The sequence below is a fragment of the Melanostigma gelatinosum genome, assembly GCF_949748355.1.
Source record: "Melanostigma gelatinosum genome assembly, chromosome: 9".
NCBI classification, from domain to species: domain Eukaryota; kingdom Metazoa; phylum Chordata; class Actinopteri; order Perciformes; family Zoarcidae; genus Melanostigma; species Melanostigma gelatinosum.
This window is the reverse complement of record NC_136642.1, coordinates 14,588,084-14,601,430: the sequence shown is the minus strand read 5'-3', so window position 1 is coordinate 14,601,430 and position 13,347 is coordinate 14,588,084. Positions and strand designations below refer to the sequence as shown.

Sequence of the window (13,347 nt, the reverse complement as noted above, 5' to 3'; positions counted from 1 at the left end):
TCACCCATTGGTTTGTAGACTGCTGGTTTGAAGCAGTTGTCAATTTTTTTTAGAACTAAAAGTGACACTGAAGACATTTTTAGGCAACCAAAAAGGTTGCAATTGACTTTCATGCACAGACAACACATAGTTAAAGGGTTAAAGTTGCAAGACCAAAAAAACGGGGCAACTCATCCCAGACTGGGCAACGCCGTGATAACAACCTGTGAATCTAAAGCTAGCCCCGCCCGAAAGCATACTCCACTTTATAGTCTGTTTTACTCTAAATGGACCATAAGTTACTGAATGAACATCATGCTGAAGACTTTAATCTAGCAATTGAGACCATAAACACGTTTTTACGATGTTTACTGGGGTAACAAATCACGCGAGAAGTAGGATCATTTTCTCATAGACTTCAATACAAACAGACTTCTTTTTGCAACCAGAGGAGCTATTACAAAAAGATGCAAGAATAAGGCACTTCTGTCACGATGAGGCTTTGCCTTCTGTGTTCTGTGTGTCTTTGCTCCACCCTCCTCACTCTACCTGTCAGCCACTCCCTCAGCATCAGCCTAACTCCCTTCACCTGCCTCTGATCACTAATCAAGCCCTCCCTCCTCATCAGCACAACTCCCCTCACCTGTTCAAGCCACGATATAAACCCCTGCCTCTCAGTCACTCTTTGCCAGAGCATTGCCATGTCTACTCGCCCGGTTGGCGCGGCCTGTTCCCGGCTTCAGCATTGGCGGCACTTTTCAGACATGGAGTTTCCTGATGGTTGATGCATACATGAAATCTGAACTCTGCATTTATCCCATCCTAAGTATTTAGGAGCAGTGGGCTGCTGTAAAGCGCCCGATAAGTAACTCGGGGGTCAGTGTCTTGCGTCTTTGCTCAGGGACATTTGGCATGCAGAGGAGCCAAACTGACAACTTTGTGATTGAAGGACGACCCACTTTACTGAGAGCCAGACCACTATTGGTGTCATAATGTCCCATGTGCATGGCAATGGGTCATTGGGTACATACTGTGCTGACTGTACATACGAGGATATACAGTATGATGGTGTTGTACATTTTCTGGAAACAAAATAAATATAATGAACAATGAACAGAGTCATAAATTATCAGATACTTTTCACTTAATTTTAGGGAAAGTTATTTGATATTGTGTATGTGTTTTGTTGAGTCTGTGTGCATTTGTATGTATGTCCATCTAGGGACAGAAGTTGTAGATTAGTAGAGCTGTCCTTGACCAAAGACATCATTTGTCAACTAATCAATTGGTTGATCGAGAATCACACAGAAGCACCACTTTGAATCGTCTGTTTATCAGCGATGTTCTCAAACTGTTTCTTGGAAATAACTCGACGAAAGAAATCTAAGTACACGTAGAAAAAAACAACTGATTAGTTGATTAAATCGACTCAGCGCTGAGGCTATAAATACAGAGATATGTGAAATTGTTGATTCTATATTTGTGACATCCTCAATTTGTTAATGTCTGAATGTCACATTTTTTCTTTATGAGCAATTAAGCTTTAATCAAAACTGCCAATTTCCTGTCAAGCGACTATAATTCATGTACTAATCATCTCAAAACTCCTCATTTCATTGAAGAAAAAAAATCCTGTTCATCCAATATTGCCATAAAGCAGACCTGCTCATGGATTGAGAGAGAAACCCTGTCTGTGTTCCTGCCCTGCTAATATGATCCATTCCTGATCAGGAGACCGTTCCTGCTTATTGTTCAGGATGCAGATCATTTTATCAAAAGCCATGGAGAGAGGGCAGTGTTTCTCCACACAGGCAGCCGATCCACCGGCCCTTTGAAGGTGGCACGGAAAACAGGACCTGCGACAGGAAGCTCTCCACCCTGCATACTGCTAGAGGCCAAAACAACGTGTGAGCACAGTGGCTGCTGAGATAATAACATACCATGGTGTGTAATGAGCTTTCATGTTGATATAACACTAATGATCTACCTGAGCGCCTGTCTTTGTTGGTGCCTCGTGGCTCTGCTGTAAACCTTGTGCCACACACTATGCCATGGAGAGGTTCGAGAGCTGTAATTTTCCTTCCTTTTTAAACATATACGTGTCCATGTGCTCATTTACCCTGCAGCATCAGAGTCTGCTGCTGCCGTCTTTGCCGAGAAACGACAGCAATCCAGCAATCATGGCCGGGGAGGACAACCTCATTCATGAGCGTCGTGTTTTGTCTTTTTAGAGCCAGGAGGTTGCAGCCAGCTCAGTTCCCCTTAACACGTTTCATCAAAGCAGCAGCTCGGGAAAATCCCACTGAATCTGGCCCGTCAGCTTGAGGATGACAACAACAGGGCGGCTGTCGGCAGGACGTCTGAGATGGTTCTAGCCCTCGTTCCCTCCTCTCATCTCCATGTGTCTGCACATCCCTCGCACTTCTTCACCTTGACCAGGATACATGACTGGGGAGCTGACAAGCCCAGGCATGTGTGTGTGAGAATATGTTTTCTGTAGCATTTGTAGGTCAGAAAGAATTGCCTCACTGAGTGTCTGACGGAAGGCTTAGAAATATTGTTTTAGTCTGGACTGGCTGTAAAGCCGTGCTTATGAATGTTATATTATCGCACAGTGTGTGCGGAGAATGGAGAATTCACAGAATATGCACACATGCAAGGAGAACAAATGCTCTGTTTCAACAGGTGCGTGCAGACACAAAGCTTTTATAATGCATGACAGGATATGAGGCAGGACTATTCATGAAAGTGGCCTTCGGGACAACTCCCTCAAGTGAGTTTAAGTGTTGACTCTGATGCACGCGGCTTCATGAAGGCTCAGACAGTTCTAATCTAACACGCCCAAAGAAACAAAGAAATCTATTTTCTGGTCAATAAAGTCGTAGAGAATGAAAGAACTGCCATGAAGTGGCCATGAAGATATGGCAAGTGATCACTTCGATGAACGGCTTCCCCTGAATGATACAAACATATGTTGTTCATTTTATTGCCCAAGGTGCAGCTCATGGGCACACAGAGCACTAACGTATCTGTGAACCCCATCAGCTAATGCGGAGAGTAAAGTCGAGAGGAGCTGTGGATCAATTCAGGTTAAAAGGGGCCACGTTTGTTTTCCCTCAGGGTAATGAAGGGGAGAGTGTGTGACTATGCATGACTGCAAATGTTTGTCCAAGTTAACTGCAAAAGATATGTTGACAGATATTTTAGATGCAGAGAACTGATAGTGACGCTTTGTGCTGGTGAGGCAGGAATGTTTAAACACAATAACAGAAAAGACGGGTGAGAAAGGGTTGTGTGTGTGTGTGTGTGTGTGTGTGTGTGTGTGTACACACGGGCAGGCATTAAAGCAAGAGTGTGACCAAATTATAGAAAGAAGTTCGACCGGTACCTGCTCATTACCTGAAGATGACTTACTTTGCAAATTACAGAGCAGCCAAATGTCCCAGGTGTATCAATTGAACCTCCTTCTCTCCCTCCCTTCATTGCGCACACACACACACACACACACACACACACACACACACATGTAGATGCACAAGCTATTACTTCTGGGGAAGAAGATGCACACATTTTAGTTCCAGGTGCGACATTTGTACTCTGCACCACCGTCGCCATCGAGACTTAGTTAGTATAATCAAGTTAATCTGTACGGCGGGAACTGGCTAATGAAGTTACCTTCTCCCTTCGCCCCAGGCTGGGAAATTATGTCTCCGTCGGGGGCCTTTTAACCTCCACATGCTCGCATGTTTCCTCAAAAAGCCTCCGGAAACACACACCTTCACACGCCAGCTTAATGAGTGCCTGGGGAGGCAGCCAGACACACATACTCAAAGACAGGTCTGCTTTGAGCTCGTGCTCACCCTGCCTAGAATACTGAGGCCTTCCCGGAAACACTGAGTATACTGTAGGTCCCTGTGAAGCCCTGGGGCTGACAGGACAAGGACAAAGATGGAGAGGAAACACAGAGCCTGATGATACAAGCAGGGGGAATGATGGAGCAATGAAGACGGATACATTAAGAACAGGAAAGCACCTTGGCACAGGGATGGATGTGAAAGATACGTCTTTTAGAAATCCAGTGATATCTAGTTTTACTTCGGGTCCTTTTTATTACAAGAATCACGGTACCAGCTCAACATGGGGGATTGTTAGAGAGAATGTCACTGCTATTTTAATGGTTTATTTTAACCCTATATAAAGCCCAACACTACATTTTATGACAAAGACAAAAAAAAGTGCAATGACTAAACGTAGCTGAAGAACGAGAGCAGCAGACGACAGCTGTGAGAAAGCATATGGTTTCCATGTTTGTCTTCCGGGAATTCTGATTCAACTTTTTCTGCAGCTGCTTCAAAATAAAAGCCTTCAAGAAAAACAAACAGATGGCGACCGACTACTGTGAAACAATTGACTCAGGTGTGGACTAGTATTTGCTTGTATATTGGGCTAAATCTACCTTTAAGTACTGCTTATGTTTTGGTAGGGAAACCCTTGTAAAGACAGGTGGAAAAATGGCACCATTGAAAGTATGCAGAATTGTCTATTAGTAGTTCCTATTTGCAACAGATGTATTGATGATTATCACAGGATTACTTGGATGCTGAATAAAAACTAAAAATCTGATGAGTCTCTGGCAAGTTCTGCAGTTATAACAATCATTTATTTTGTTTCTTTCTAATTGGATTTATGGATGTTTAAACTACAATATCTAACGTTCTTTTGTTTTTAGACCACTGGTATGCACCCGTTTCTTTCACTTCACGCAGAATCTGTCGTGTGCCTCTTCCTCCGCATTTATCATCCTCTAGTAAACTGGCTTTGTCTAACCCCCTCTAATTGGCCAGTTGACCTCTTGACCTTATGGAATAGAGCTGTTGGACCAAAATATATCAATTAACAACTAATTCCAATCCAAAACAAGCAAAACTCTAGACATAAGCCAAAGGGATTTAGCCAAAGATTTAGGGTGTTCATGATTTAGAACTGGTTTATAGATCATTAGTATACAATTACTTAACCAGTATTAAACCCTTATAAACCCTTTATAAACAGGGACCTATCAGAATGTGGTACTGGGATTTTCCCCCAAGAGTTGAGAAAGAGCACACAATAATTTCAAGACTTATGAAATACACATTTTCTTCACAATAACTTCTGAACTTCACCTTTCACCCATATGTCTCCCATTACTCATTTTAACCAGATGGTATCAGCCACAGGTGCAGACGCAAGCATTTCTTGGAACTAAAGAAAACTCTTTCTTCCCGACCTCAGGAGAAAATAAAAGACAGACCGACGGACAGCCCAATCTTAAATCCTTCAGCAGGAGTTTGTGGCGCCACGAGGACTCACTGGACTGGGATAGATCCTCAGTTCCATGGCCTAAGCACTGAACGAGCCCGTTCCCCCAGGAGCATAAGTGCCTAACCAAGCCAACAGACAACCAGTGAAGCGAGGAACCCTCCTCTGAGAGGAAGAACCTAGTTAATGCATCTGTCATAATGATAGTCTCAGCCACCATTGCACCTCCACAAACCACTACTGAATCCCAATCAGAAGTTGTCTCCTGCCACAGAATCAGAAACTCACTCCTTATCCTGGCTCTGAGAAAGGAATTAAGACGTCAAGTTGTCGGAGAAGTTTTCCTCTTTTGCTTTTCCTGTTAGGAATAAATGAAGCCAAGTTAGCCAGATAAACACATTCCTGTCTGCCTCTTGTTCTGGTAGCGCTATGTCAGACATGACTGAGTTAGCCCTCCATGCTGTGCAGTCCCTCTGATGGGATTAGCTCTAAAAGATTGTGGAAAACAATTCCCTCTGAAGCCAAAGTTAAAACAAAGCATTTCTGTGTCACGTTGTGCACTGATAATTCTGCCAACTATCCAGCGGCAGGAATGTTTTCTAATACAGAGCTGATACCAGAAATAAATGCACAAGTTCATTGTAAATAAGAGTAATGCGATGATTTAGGTGGGCCATTTGATGTAACCTTTCTGTGTTTGGATAAACCCGCTCCCTCCATTCGTATTATTCACACTGGCCTGGTTCCCTATCCTTTCTAAAGGGCAACAAATGGCTTCCCTTGTGGTGCAGAGGCTCCAAGCGTCGGGTTACCTCTGCATGCGCATCACAATAAATGGCTGGACTGACAAAAAAGAAGCTATCTCACCATTCTCTGTTTCACATTGCCAAACACAGGCTTTCCATTTCAGCAACCATGTTTCCTAAAGTAGAGAAGGGCAAAGACGATATCAGGCTTTCAGGTTCTTCTTTATAGCTCGTTCACTCAGTTAATGAGAACATAAATTACATCGCACAAAAATATCTGAATCATCGATAATATTTATAAGAGTGCGAGTGCAGCGCAACAGAGGAGAACAATCGTGCGTGTTTCGTTTTTAACGGTGCTGGTGTAAAGGCAAATATGTCTGAACACTGCTAAAATACCTCAGGGGAGGTGTACAGCAAATTATTACCATTTTCTAATTAGGTTGAGACAAATGATAAAAAAAAAGTTTTAATATGTGAGGAAAGAAGATAAAGCAGGAAGGTGGGGTGCTGCACACTGTGAGTAAACAAAGCTATCTACGGTAAAGCCTATTAGCTCAGAGCGAGGGATCTCAGCATCAACAGGGCTCCATTGTCAGTTGTCTTACCGTTACATGATGCTAAGCAGAGTAATACCCATATTAACCACCATTCTCCTAATGCCTTTTCTCCTGTCCCCTGTGATCAGCCTTTCCAGCCATAATCCCAGCGCTAAGCTGATTCCTAATTACCCTGGCTGTCCGGGTAGACAAAGGGCAGGCCACGGCCGACCTGCTCCGACACACAGTGTGCTCAGCTACTCTCTAAACACAGAATGGCTCCAAAGCCCGTCTCTATGGCAGAGCCGGGCTTTTTGATCTTTGCAGTGCAATGTATTTATCATCAGAAAAATATGTCCAAAACAAAGTATGCAGATTTTTGCATTGGCATTTTCACACTGGGGAGGAATAAAGCAAACAAAAGCTCCATAATAATCCACATTGTGATTTATGGAAGTTCAACAGGGCCAAAGGAGTTTGGCAAATATTTACATATAATCAGGTGGGAACAATCACCAATCTGCCCCATATAAAACACACACCTAGGTGCTCGCGAGCATGCATGCAAACACCCACTCTTTCACCCACCCACCCTCACACACCCCCACACACACACACACACACACACACACACACACACACAAGCAATTGTTATAATCTTCTGTTTGTGGTTTTGAATTAAGCTCTTTGTTAACAACACCCCGTGGGCTCCCTGGACATTCTTGCATATTTCTGGCTTTGCGCTAATGTGAGACACGCGAACGCTGCGCTGCCCTTGGCTGCAGAAGGTCCATGCTCTTTGAAATTTGGCATGAAAGCTTTCCGTCCACATTAGTCTTTCCAGGCCGCTCTCAAAAAGTTTGCCATTTGTATTAAAATGCCTAAAACAACAGAAAAGCATTGACATCTCCTCCATTGGTCAGGCCCCTAGCGCCGGCAGCTTTACAGTAGATCACATCACAATACTGCTGTCAGCTTTCTGAAAAGCTCCCTTTTCCCCTGTTTCACATGACAATGTGAGGCCAGCGTTTTAAGAATCATCCATGGGAAGCGTTTTCAAAAAGGTCACATTTTTAGTGCCAGCTTAGGCAAGTACAGATGCATTTCCAAACGTAGTAGTGCAGACATGGTCTTTGCCTGACTGTGGAAGGAAACGTGAAAGGCTCCTCAAAACAAGGCTCTGGGTCATGTTGGTACCCACTTCAATCCTCTCATAAGCCCCTCATCGCTAGGAGCAATCACCTCCCCCATTCCAAGCCTCCCCTTAGCTGGCCAGGCTAAGTCAGGCGGCCAGCGCAGGAACAAACAAAGGTCTTTCAAACAGTTTGACGAGCTGTCCCTTAGGAACGCCAAGCAGCTCAGCAATCACCAGGAGGAGGACCCCGGAGGGCCCTGGTGGGCTATGAAGCATGCTGTGAAGGAAGGTTAGTCAAGGCTACCACACCTGGCATTCAGGGGAGAAGAAGATCACCTCTCCGGGTCTGTAGAAACAGACCTAAACATCAAGGTATGTGCAGGCCTTATGAGGAATTGTATTGTACCTTTTCTCAGAGCAACACAATAACAGCACAGTGATCTGAATATAAAGGGCACATATTTCCTCGGTCAGGAGCGATCTCTCTTCATTAGTGTCCCTGCAGGACTGACTCACACACCGTCTAAATGCACTGGGCAGCAAAAAGAGATTCATCTCCTTGCCCTCAGGCAATTATACCACCTTGTCAAAAGAAATGACTAATAGACACTGTTTTCAATGAATCAGCTGCAAATGAGTGATTTGATTCGTGCATGCTGCCCACCGTGACGCTGGGGAGATGGTAACGAGGAGGAAAGCTGAACTGCTTGCCCCTGAAATGTCTTACAACGAGACAAAAGTGTAACAGCCGAAAGGGAAAGGGATGTTCTTTTATGAAAAAGTTACTCGCGATCTCCCGAGCAACTGCTGACATATAGCAGCATGTCAAAGCGAGGAGGGTTGTGATGGGAGGTCATGTAGAATCAAAAGGAGGGTTTCAAGAGGAGGAAGACAATAAGCTGATTGTGACAGGCTGTGTTTGGGAAATCAATACGCTCTGCTTTTGCTCCGTTTCATTTCAACACCTGAAACAGAACAAAGTGTTGAAGCCCAGCCGAGTTCCCCAACTCGCTTTACTAACATCATTGACAAAAGCTTTTCAACCCACACTGGAGGTCAGGAGCCAGTGTGCTGCCTGCCAGTATATCATAGCACGCGTATCCACATGGGTTTTCACGTCAACTTAAGAATTCATGGACTTCGAAAATTCCAGATGAACTCTTTGAAAACCCTGTTAATGTCACCCAGCCAAAAAACAAAACAAGGTTAACCAACATCTCACTCGTGTTAATTTGACTTTACAGTCGAGTGCCTCATACATGTTCTATGTGCTCAAGAGGTTTGGTATCAGTCCACTGACTGATTCACCGGCAGCTGGCACCTGTGCTGCCACAGCTGCTTTGACCTGCCAGCAACCCACCAGCAACAGCAGCTGTCCCAGCGGAGTGGAACCGCTGCGTCAATGTGACCGTGCTGCAAGGAAAGAGAGACGAAACGCCTCCACCTCAACAGCATCCGGGGACGACCAATGCAAGCCAGACGCCGTATAACTGAGAAGGTATGGCTTCTTTTTTTTTTGAGCACTGTTTTACTTAGACTTCATGCCGTGAAGGCCTCAAATACAATGCCCTTTTAAATTGGCACACTAGCCATTATCCATGCTCTGTTGCACTTTAATGCCCTTCAATTTCCACTGTCCTAATAAAGTTTACGTGAAAGCGTGTCAGTCTAATAAGGGTGAGCTACATCAGAGTAATAGGTGTTCGGGTTCATGGCTGGGTCTCTGCGATGATAGTTGTTTTTTGCCCATATAGGGACCAGTCAAACCAGAAATCCCCCCCCCCCCTTGGAGAGCAGGCATGGGGGCACAAAGGCAACTGAAGCCTGCATCCGTTACGCCACCAGGGAGAAAAATGTCCTGAAGAGACTGTTTTGACTTTGTGTCAGCGGTTCAGATTTCATTGGAGGGGGGGGGGTTCATATGCAGAGGACTACAGGCAGCTCAACTACAGGTCACATGTCTACACTGCACTCCAGGCCTAATCCTGAACCCTGATGACCCGATCATTCGTCAAACACTTTCCACACACAGACAACAGAGGGGCCGGAAGAATCTGGCTGTAAATGTGTTGACATTGGGGAGAAAGGTAAAGAGCTGAAACAAAAGCAGTGGGCTAAATATAAACTGCTCAGCTGGCTTTCTTTCCTCTGGGTAGAAGATAAGGAGCAGCACTCGCAGCATCAGTCTTCCAGACCCACTTTTGTAGTCTGGGGCTCGCTACCTCGTGGGAGGAAAACACAGGGATTGCAACTCCCAGCCCTGCTTTTTCCTTTGTTGGATAATAACACATCTGTGCGTGTGCTCGAGCATACGCGGTCTCACTCGCCTTCATATCCAGCCTATAAACACTGGTTCATGTGTGAATGATACATTTCCCTGTCCATTATTCGAGTAAAACATATGCTTTTAAGTGATAATGAGTGTAATAGTCCTGTCATTTTAGACCAGGACATCAACAGGATGATTCACAGCTTCTTTGTAATATATACAGCCGTCTTGTGAGTATGAGCCCACTCTTTCATGTTTGAGAGGATTTCTTCTTTTGCACGACACAATGCTGTTAACATTTCTCTGCTGCAAACCCAGCTCCTTGTATTACAACATGCAAGTCCTGGCTGGCTGGCTAATTCACACTCCTACATCAAACTCGCAGGCCACAGACGGGATGCCACTTTGATCAAATGTAAGTAAAATGGCCTTGCCGGAGTCTGAAAGATCAATACCGCATTAATAACACCTGGCCGAGAAAAGCCTGCACTCTGGCTGTCGCTGCGAAGTGGAAAGGAAGAGACAGGCCAAGGCAGGCCGCTGACTGTAAATCTTTCAGTCTTGGCATCTTTTCCAGGATGCTGGAAGGGTCTCACGTTTACCCTGAAGAGCCCAGAGCGGCGGCAGCTCCGGCCACTTCTAGCATCGGTGCCAGGGTTGAGTCGCTCGGTACTCTGGGACCTTCTTTGCGTGGCAAAACCCCCGCACCTGATTTCCAGCTCTTGTGTCGCGAATGAGCTAGGATGTAGATCAGCACATGCAAATGTACAATGTAAAAGCAAGGCAAAACACATACATTCATGTGATATTTCATTTCTCAGCAGGATTCATTGAGCTGCAGTATCGCATGAAGAAATGTCTGCACACTCAACAGAGCAAAAGCGAAGGTGAGATGCATTCAAGAAAAATGAGAAATGAGACCAGCCCGAGACAGAAAAGGGCCCTGATTGGGCACGAGCTACCAGTGATGAGGCGTGCCGATCACGGCGCTTGGCGTTCGGCATAATTCTTTGAACACATGCACGAGATGGATGCGTTTCATCATCCAGTCTTGTGCGATGAGTGAGCCAATCGGGGGGGGGCTGGCTCTCCTCCACATAGCCCCACATTACAATAGATCAGAGACAGAAACTGGAAGAGGCACGCTGCAGAGCAGAGGACCACTCTCATCAGCACCCTGTTTAATCACTCTCTCGAGTGCCCAGCAGAAGTCCTGCTGTGGCCTCAGCTGAAAACAAAACACCCCGACAATGTGTCTGAACAAATCCCTCCGTCTTTCAAATCCCTCCAATCCCCCTCCATCTTTTTTGCAAAGTTTTCCATCTGCTCTCTGAATTACTGCCTGTGATGCCCGCAAAGATGGAAATCAACCGGTCTTTTCAGGAGTCTGATTTAGGACCAATCACTACCGCCCCCTCCGCCCCCCCTCTATCCAGAGATGGTGGCCTGGCTCCTGCAGGGAACCCTTCCACTTTTTGGATCTGCTGCAACTCTGCAGCGCAAGGGAACATTTTCTACATGATTGTTCTATTTTTTTCCCCTATATTAATTCACAAATGCATATGAGGCTTTCCCCCCCATTCAGTTAGATGCTCATTGTAGTGAACACATCTTAAGTACTCTTATTTGATGATCAAAATATCATTGCAGCTCTAATTCCTTTACACGTGCTGCTGCTGGTCCTATGTCAGGTTTCCCAGCGCTGCTCCTGATGTTGACGCAGTGTAAACTTGAAGCCCTAAAGTATTATTCATTCCATGCCACGCTTTAACGAGACATCTCGATCCAAGTGTTATCTTATTCAGTGAAATAAGCAAAAAGGATATTCTGCCCTTAACTTCAGATCAAACCGGGAAATGAGACATGGGATAATTACACCGCTCAGTTGGTAGCATTTTCTGCTAATAGGGGAGACAGATGGTAAGTGAACATTCATTCGATTCCCATAAGAGACGACAGTGGAGTGAACGTGTGACATTGGGCTGAACAGAAACAAAATCAACAACACAGAGGAAAACTGGACTTGCATGACCTCTTTGTGTCTGAGAAAACATGACGCAAATGTGATACTTTTTTCCTCTGATCGACCTCGTTACAGTCCTGTGCAGCAGAGGGCCTCTATAGGCTCTCATAATTCCACTTGCTCTGAACTGACAGCCTGGACAGACGGCAGCATAAGCAAGAAGGCAGGCCAATGGGATCAGAAGCCAGAGAAACAAGCAGCATTAACTATTAACTGCTCATGGGAGGGTATAAGCGCATGGTGGGGAGGCCCGCAACACTCCAGTAAACAAACTACAAAACCAACACCATGTAAATTGCAGTTGACAGCCGTAGTGGAGCGTCAATGTTCCATTCAGCTCTTTTAATTACCTGTGTGAGATTTAATCCTTGGTATGTCTCAGCCCATTCCTCTTAATGATCTGCTCCATTCACCTCTTGACAATACACATTCTGCTTGCATGCGTTTGCTGTTTTTGTTGCTTCTGTTAAAATAATGTGTTATGCTGAGCATTAGGTTTTCCTTCTTTTTTTTTTTACTGAAACTGAAGCAGTGTGCCAGTGAGGAATATACAAATAGTCGCCGATAAGTCAATGATCTCAAAATGATCAAGCTTTTTTCAACATGCCTGTGACAAACACTGTGACGCAATGCATCAGTGTTGAAGCAGCCTGCAGTGTAGATGTTATCAATATTGCTGCCTTATTAGCCTGATGTTATGTTCTAAAGGGCTAAAAATCCGCAAATCTATGGGTGCGTGGTGCGTCAATGAGACAAATAGACTCGAACAGGCCAAAGTCCTTTTTAAAAAATATATAGAAAAATACAGCACTGTAAATACATTGCACAATGATGAACAGAATTCAGGGAATAAAAGGAGATTTTGAAAACATGAATGTGAATGAATATGAAAGGGTCTGTTTCATGTGTCATTCCTATAAAATATATTTATTTTTACCAACTGGAAACTGGATAATGAAATGGGGGAAATGTCAGAGTATGTTTCCAAATGTCATCTAAAGAATTGCATGATTTTAAGCATTCAATCTGAAAAAGACATTCTCTTCATCCAACAATCCCGTTCATTTACACACAAAACAGAAACAAATGACGAAACATTTGAACATGTATCATTATATATGGAGAGCTAATCAGTGGAAATGAATATTTCTTCTACAGCAGGACAACCTGAAAGACCAGAGGCAGCTCATCACATCGGGAGAAAAAGCCAGCAGCAGCGTTGAGAATTCATCTGATCTATTTCCCGACAGTGGATATTTGGGGATATTATAATAAGTACTTGGTTTAAAAAAAAACAATGAGCAAAATAACAATCCTCATGCAGACGTTTGCTAAACTTCTAGAGAGTCACTCAA

The 13,347-nt window shown here is 44.4% G+C and overlaps 1 protein-coding gene across 1 annotated transcript in view; it reads right to left on the bottom strand.

The window, feature by feature from the left end:
- The window catches only part of ptprub (protein tyrosine phosphatase receptor type Ub), a 144,879-nt gene that overhangs the window by 130,761 nt on the left and 771 nt on the right, over positions 1-13,347 (bottom strand). The window lies entirely within an intron of this gene.